Raw genomic sequence first — 6,842 nt, forward strand, 5'->3', positions numbered from 1 at the left:
CAGGTTTTTTTAATTCATTTTGTGGCTCTTATATCACTGATTATTAACACTGAGCTCTCTACCATTCCCGACCCCCCTCGCCCCCCACCCCCAGGAAGACCGTCGGTACATAATTCCTCAAATCTCTAGTTTCCTTGTTCAAAAACAAAAGAAAGTGCAATATGACTGATGATTTGGGATTTGGGGGATACTTTAACTTGACATTGATGTGGGGTCGATCTTGATTTTCTCTTGCCTTTCTGCGTTTGATTATACACAAGATACCGGTTTTAGTGTTTAAACTCTACATATTTTTTAAAAGTGAAACTGAGCTGCAAACTAGTACTAACAAGGAAAACGGCATTGATAATTGTTCGTTAAAGAATTATTTAGCTTTCGTGACTTACAACATGACGGCATGTGCTCTTCTGCTAAATCTTCCGTTTTTGCTAAAGGTCATCGATGGCGCGGTGAACGGAACCGGAAAACTTGTTTGTATGAGAGGTCAGTACATGCAGGAGGTTAATACTGAAGTATTTTCATCAAGCAGTTTTATCTGAGTATACCCTACTAATTCTCGGTTAATATTAGTGAAATTTTGCACAGCGAGCTAGTCAAAAGTTTAGTTTGCATTCAAACTTCCTTGTTTTAATCTTTGAATTAAAAAAGAAGGTGCTCTGGAAAAGAGAAGGAAATACACTGATGATTGTGGCACGAACTGTTCGAGGCACCGAGATGTCACGCATGATAGTGATCTCGTAGATTTACAGTATTTTGAAACGGCCGGCTTGTCTTAACTGATCGAGAGAAATACGTCATAATAAGTAAGATACGGCAAAATGTTACATCGTTTTTGATCCTAAACCATAGAGACGTCTCGCCTGTGATTGGATAAGGGGCTTCTAAAATGATGTGCCTCAGAAAAGCGTGAAGTATTTTGTTTATTTTAAGGTGTTATTGTTGTAACTGGTCATTTTTTGCAATTAGTTTTTAATTTAGTATATTTCGATGGGACAAATTTTCCCAGAAACTGGGTCCGTCCCATGAACTATTTCCTATTAATATTTTCCATGAATGTACATGTAGGTCCCCAAGGGCCACCAGGAGCACCAGGTCCCCGCGGAAAGGCAGGAGCACCAGGCTCCCGCGGTCGTCGAGGACGTCCTGGTAAACCTGGAAAAGACGGTTCTCCTGGTACGCAAGGTCCTCGAGGAAAGCCGGGAAAAGGTCTCGGCGTGAATGCCACTGAGATTGAAAATCTCATCGACAGATTGAAGAATTACAATCCAGTAGAGGTAGCGATGTTTGGTGAGTAAAACTTGTTCAGAGGTGTTAAAAAGAAAACCTTAAATAAATAAATAAATATTATACTGCCTTTTCCTATTTTCTACACTATTTGGGGTTAACTTTTTTTTGTTTGGTTGTTTGTTTGCCTTTTTCTTTTTATGTGATTGCCTAACGTACAGCCCCACCTCGATTCACAAACAAACCTCCACCACTCATCTTCATTAAGGAGGGCGGAAATCTGTCGGTTAGTATCTCCGCTTCTGGCGATCCCGTACCTAAGATCACGTGGTCTATGCAAGGTACAAGCTATCAAAACCAAACTCTATTCAAGATTGCCGCTGACAAATTTGTGATGGACGATGTCCGCTTCGAAGATGAAGGAGTAATCACGTGTCGCGCTGAAAACGTTTTTGGTGTTGAAGAGACCAAAGTTGAACTTACTGTTCTAGGTGAGTTTATAATTCCCTTTTATTTCCCTTTACTTTGTAACGAAGAAAAAAGGTATCACAAAAGAAAATTAAGACAAAAAGTTGTCAGTTGTCAATCTCGGAAGAACTAATAACTGGTCCCTTGGCCAACCCGTCAATGTAAAACAATGTAATTTTCAGTTCTATAGCAAATTGTTTCCCGCTAATTAGTAATAGTTGACACTACAGCTGCCCCCGCTCTGTATGTTGTCGGTCAATAGTATTCTTGCTCGTTGTGTAGCTCTTTGAAATATACCGATTCTTCATGAAGATTTTCACACTTATTCCATACAATAGGTGGTCAAGATTAATACAGGAAACGCAAGGTTCCATGCACAGTTTCAGATTGATTTACACAGCTTTAATTTGATCAAAACATTCTCAGTTTCGAGAATAGTTTATTCTAAACCATATTAAGAAAAGATTTAATTAGAAGTTGAAATTTCGCTATTTCTCTTTCACTTTTTTGCATTCAGTTCATTTTATTTGCCAGACAGTAAGCCTTAGAAATGACTGGTCTTATTTTAAACTTTATAGCGGAGGGACATCTGTGAGCAGGGAATAAGTCCGCACAGAACTTGATTGTCGGCGAATTTCTGTAATCGTCCATCGTTCTGCTAGTGATAATAATAACATGTTGTTGTTTCTGTTTGAATATTTGTTTGTTTGTTTTTGTTTTTGCCCTGTATATAGGAGCCCCCAGATTCCCCGAGTCCCCACCAGGGCAAGTAACTGGCTTTCTGGGTAAAGAGACAAGGTTGCAATGCAACCTTCTTGGAAATCCCACACCGGAGGTTAAATGGACTAGATCTCCCCCAGGGACGGAGTGAAGTAAGAAAGGACGGACTTTATATTAATAACACCAAGAATGAGGACGGAGGCGTCTACACGTGTTTTGCGACGAATGAATATGGTATGGTCATTCATGGAGCATGCCTCAAAGTCAAGGCAGTAGGTAAGTGGGATTAATTTAAAAAAGTTGCACAGTTATGACAGTAGCTGGCCATCTGCTCCTAGACGGGTCACTCTGGCGGGATCTTAACAGTCTACTCCAAGACCTTTAATTAACCTTTCGAAACGTTTGTAGCTTTTCGGAAGACTAACCGGAGAATTAACAGTTTGAGCAATAAATGAGCTTGAAGCCGGAGCAGATAGCATCGGTTGTTACTTTGAAACCAATTACAGACGGAAATAAACAGGAGGAAAGCCGTTGTACTGAACGCAATTTTGCTAGAGTGAGGAAGAAATAAGATGTCCATTCGGCCCCGAAAAAGCCATTAAGACTAAAAACTGGCTAGGCCTTAATAGGGGTATCACTGAGACCGTACATACTTACTACGATAGATACAAGTTTTCCCTTGTTGGTAATAAACCCTAGCGTTCACTGCTTTTCATTTAATTAGCTTGTTACTGATTTTATTTATCACTTTTTTTCACTTATTTATTAATAAGGTATGAAAAATTCCAGGGGGTAATGAAAAACTAACGTTTATTTTTGTGTTTTCATTCTTATGAGATTAATGCTTCACAGGTTCGGCAAGCGAACTACTGAATTAACTCAGTATTTCTTTCATTATTCATCCATACAAACGCAGCAAATCTTTGCATTGTCATGCAAAGCTAAATGTGGGGAAAGGAACACGAATGTGGTTCTATTTTTAGCGGCGATTTGAAGGAGAAGGGTCGCATTGCGACACCAGAACGGCTGCGTGGAGGACTATGTACCACTGGACGTCTTGAGTTAAATTTATTCTTCAATATTGAAAGCAGTTAAGTTCAATAGACCGTATTCATAAATTGTGGTACTAAACGTATAGTATTTGTTACTAAGCGGCTTCACTGATCTCATTAAAGAGTAAAACTGTTTGTAAATGGCCCTTTTCCAAGTGACCCTAAGCCTACATTCCCAAAATTTATGCATTTAGTTCGACACGGCATATGCCACGACGTTTGAATCCCTACCGTGCCAGAGCCGTGTAGCACGGTAGACCTTGTCAAAGTTAAGGTGGCTCGATACGGTTTTTCAGGGTCAACACTTCCCAAGTTTGAGCATAAACTACGTCGCCATTGACAAAGATTTGATGAATTACGACCACTGACACAGCTGTATAAGATAAAGATAAAGATATGTTATGATCAGGGTTACAACGACATCAGAGTTGTCATAGCAACAAAATGACGCCATTACCTATTTTACTTGCTGCCGTATTTCTCGGCACTGGGAACTGTTCTTTCAAAATCGTTCACGGGAGCTTTGTTCTCCAATAGCACCCTCGATGTTCATGAAGTTTATTAAGCGAAATCTGTAAGAGCGTTATCGAGATATTCCGCTGAGCACGTGCGTAGTCCTCAAGGATGCGAAAAACGCAAGTACACTATTAAAGAAGTGTATTTTTACTATTTCCACTCAGAACCACCTTCCTTTTCCTCAAAACCTCCTGCTTCAGTGAATGTATTCATTATCAAGGCAACGATCCGAGTCAACTGTTCCGCAACTGGGTCGCCTTTACCTAAAATCACGTGGTACAAAAACAACGTCAGCATACCCGTCATAAATAACGTCACCGCAGATGAAGTCACCAGCGAGCTTGTAATTGGTCAGTTCCAGTCCTCAGACCAGGCTACGTATATGTGTGTTGTACGTAACGTGTATAATGATGAATTAATGACAACTACAAAGATAGGTAAGGCACTTATGAAGTTATTTTTTTTGCACAAATAACCAGTAAAAGTTATTTGCGTTTAAGTTAAAATCACGTAACAGGTGTGTGAGTGATAGAATAGTGACCAGCGTTCTGCTAAACAGATCAAATTGAGCATGTAAAATTTTACCTTATATCTATTATAAGCCAAACGTACCAAAAGAGAAAAATATCATTTTTTTAATGTTTCAAAGGAGTCCTTCGGTAAGAGTAAATTCAGGTGCATTTTGACCAATAACACATAGTAAATACATTTTTGGGCGAGAAAACCGGCGCACTACCCGTCCTTTTAATTTGTCTTTGTAGTAATCTTTGTCATCTGATAGTTTGGTTATATGCATTTTTTTTTCTTTACAATTGCTAACTAAGTGAATTAAACGGAAAGATTTGTTTCCCAGTTTTACCCAACTGTGGTGACCCGGGCAAACCAGACAATGCAGTTGTTGTCACCGAGAATCATTGGGCAGGGGAGTATGTCAGGTACCTCTGCAATCCGGGATATACTATGATTGGTCCAGCTGTTAGAAGATGCTTACCCAGCGGCAAGTGGAGTGGAAATTCACCAACATGTAAGAGTATGATGCAGCACTTAGTATTTTTTGTGTCAGCATAAACAGGAGTATATAAAATATATCGCTTTGAGCTTTACAAGGAGAGTATAAAATTATAATCTCTTGGTTTTACTTATGACCTGATAAGTTAAGGTAGTTCTGACAGCTCAGAGCTGACGCTTAAATAAACGGGTTTGGTAAACCCATTTAAAGCACCTACAAGGATCGCAGTCTAGCAACTCTGATACAGGTGGCCTCATTAAAGTACATGTAGTTGAACCTCCTTTGAGGAGAGAGCCCGAGGCATAGGCGAGTACATCTTGGAGTTGTTGCGCGTTTTTTTAAAGTTCTAGGTGCTTACACAAGGAATCTGTTTACTTCTTCTCAGTTATTAAAGTCATTGCCTTTTTCGTATGAATCTATTTTCAGGCAATAAAACGGAGTGCGTCCAACATAACACCATAGACGATGACTCGAGATATTACAGTTACTACCTGAGTTCCGGTAGCTACAAATGTGACCGATACTTACAGGAGGGCTGGTACAGGTTTATGACGCGAAAACTCATGAACACAAATTGTGGTTATTCCGATCACTATTGCAACACAGGTTACCCTGGTTGGTTAAATGGAAACCACCCGTCTGTTGAAGAGGGTGTCGTTACTCGCCAAGTCTGCTTTAATTCAGGCTCGTGTAGTTGTAGCTACAGCACATCTATCAAGGTTTTGAACTGTGGTTCGTTCTACGTTTACAAGCTGAAGCCAACACCGACTTGTAATCTTCGTTACTGTACCCAATAATTGCTTTTTTAGATTCTGTCTAAGATTTTAGTCAGAGTTTTCGACAAGCTGTCCTAGGTTTCCAAGACTTACTCAAAAAGAAATTGAAAGTTTCTTTTTTCTGGAACGAAAGTTGCCCTCTTCCTTTATTCAGTCAGCATCGAAAAACATGCCAATAGTGTAACAAATGGTACTATTGCGGTGTCAGTAATAGCCCACGTTCGATATATTAAAATTCTATCATGACTCCGAGGCTATTAAGTGTCAAAATTGCAAATTTTTTCACGATTCCCTTGTCTCGCAATTCCCAGAAGAGACTTGTGAGCACAAAGAAAACCAAACCCAATGTAGAAAAATGACCAGAAAGCCTAAGAGTCATGTTAGAATTTTAATATATCAAACGTGGTCTATCAGTTTTTAGTTCAACTATAATTAAAAATAAGACTTCCGCCGTCATTCTAGCTTGTCGGCATTCTAGCTTAACCATTTAAAGTAAACTGAACATAATCACATTATAAAATGAGAGATTATATGGACAGGCTGGTTACCCTGCCTGAGTGGGTTACCTCACCTACCTGTCGGGTTCCCCACTTCCATGTAAACAGGCCCTTAGTCGGCCTTACTTCGCTTCACTCGGTAGTTACGTGACCCACATAATACTACCACGCTTGCCCTTAATTCCAGCAGCTCTTTATCTTGTATAGTCAACTCAAATTATTAGTGAAAGTGCCAGTCTTTTTATGTGGTATGACCTGAACCACTCTCAGGAGCCGATTTCGGCTCCTCCTTTTTCTTTCATGTGACAATCAAATACAACTAATGAAATCAAATAGTGCCCGTGGCTAACTAGTGGATTAAGTATAATTGTAATATTTTAGAAATGAAAGCTGATAATGAACTTGCAATTAGTCTACCGGTATAAGTCTGTCAAAACATATGGGTCATACTACGAAATCACACAAAAAGCTACAATGTAGGGTTTAATTTTGTTTACCTAAAAAGTTTATGTTGGACATATTTTACAATAACAGCGTATGAGAAAAGGCTTGGACTTTTCTGCAAGGGTACTCCCGGGAA

General features: G+C 39.5%; 1 pseudogene; it reads left to right on the forward strand.

Annotated features, from left to right (window-relative positions):
- The first annotated feature begins 439 nt into the window (after positions 1-439).
- LOC140953342 (peroxidasin homolog) lies at positions 440-5,786 on the forward strand (annotated as a pseudogene).
- The last annotated feature ends 1,056 nt before the right edge of the window (positions 5,787-6,842 follow it).

Source organism: Porites lutea, chromosome 11, assembly GCF_958299795.1.
Source record: "Porites lutea chromosome 11, jaPorLute2.1, whole genome shotgun sequence".
NCBI classification, from domain to species: Eukaryota; Metazoa; Cnidaria; class Anthozoa; order Scleractinia; family Poritidae; genus Porites; species Porites lutea.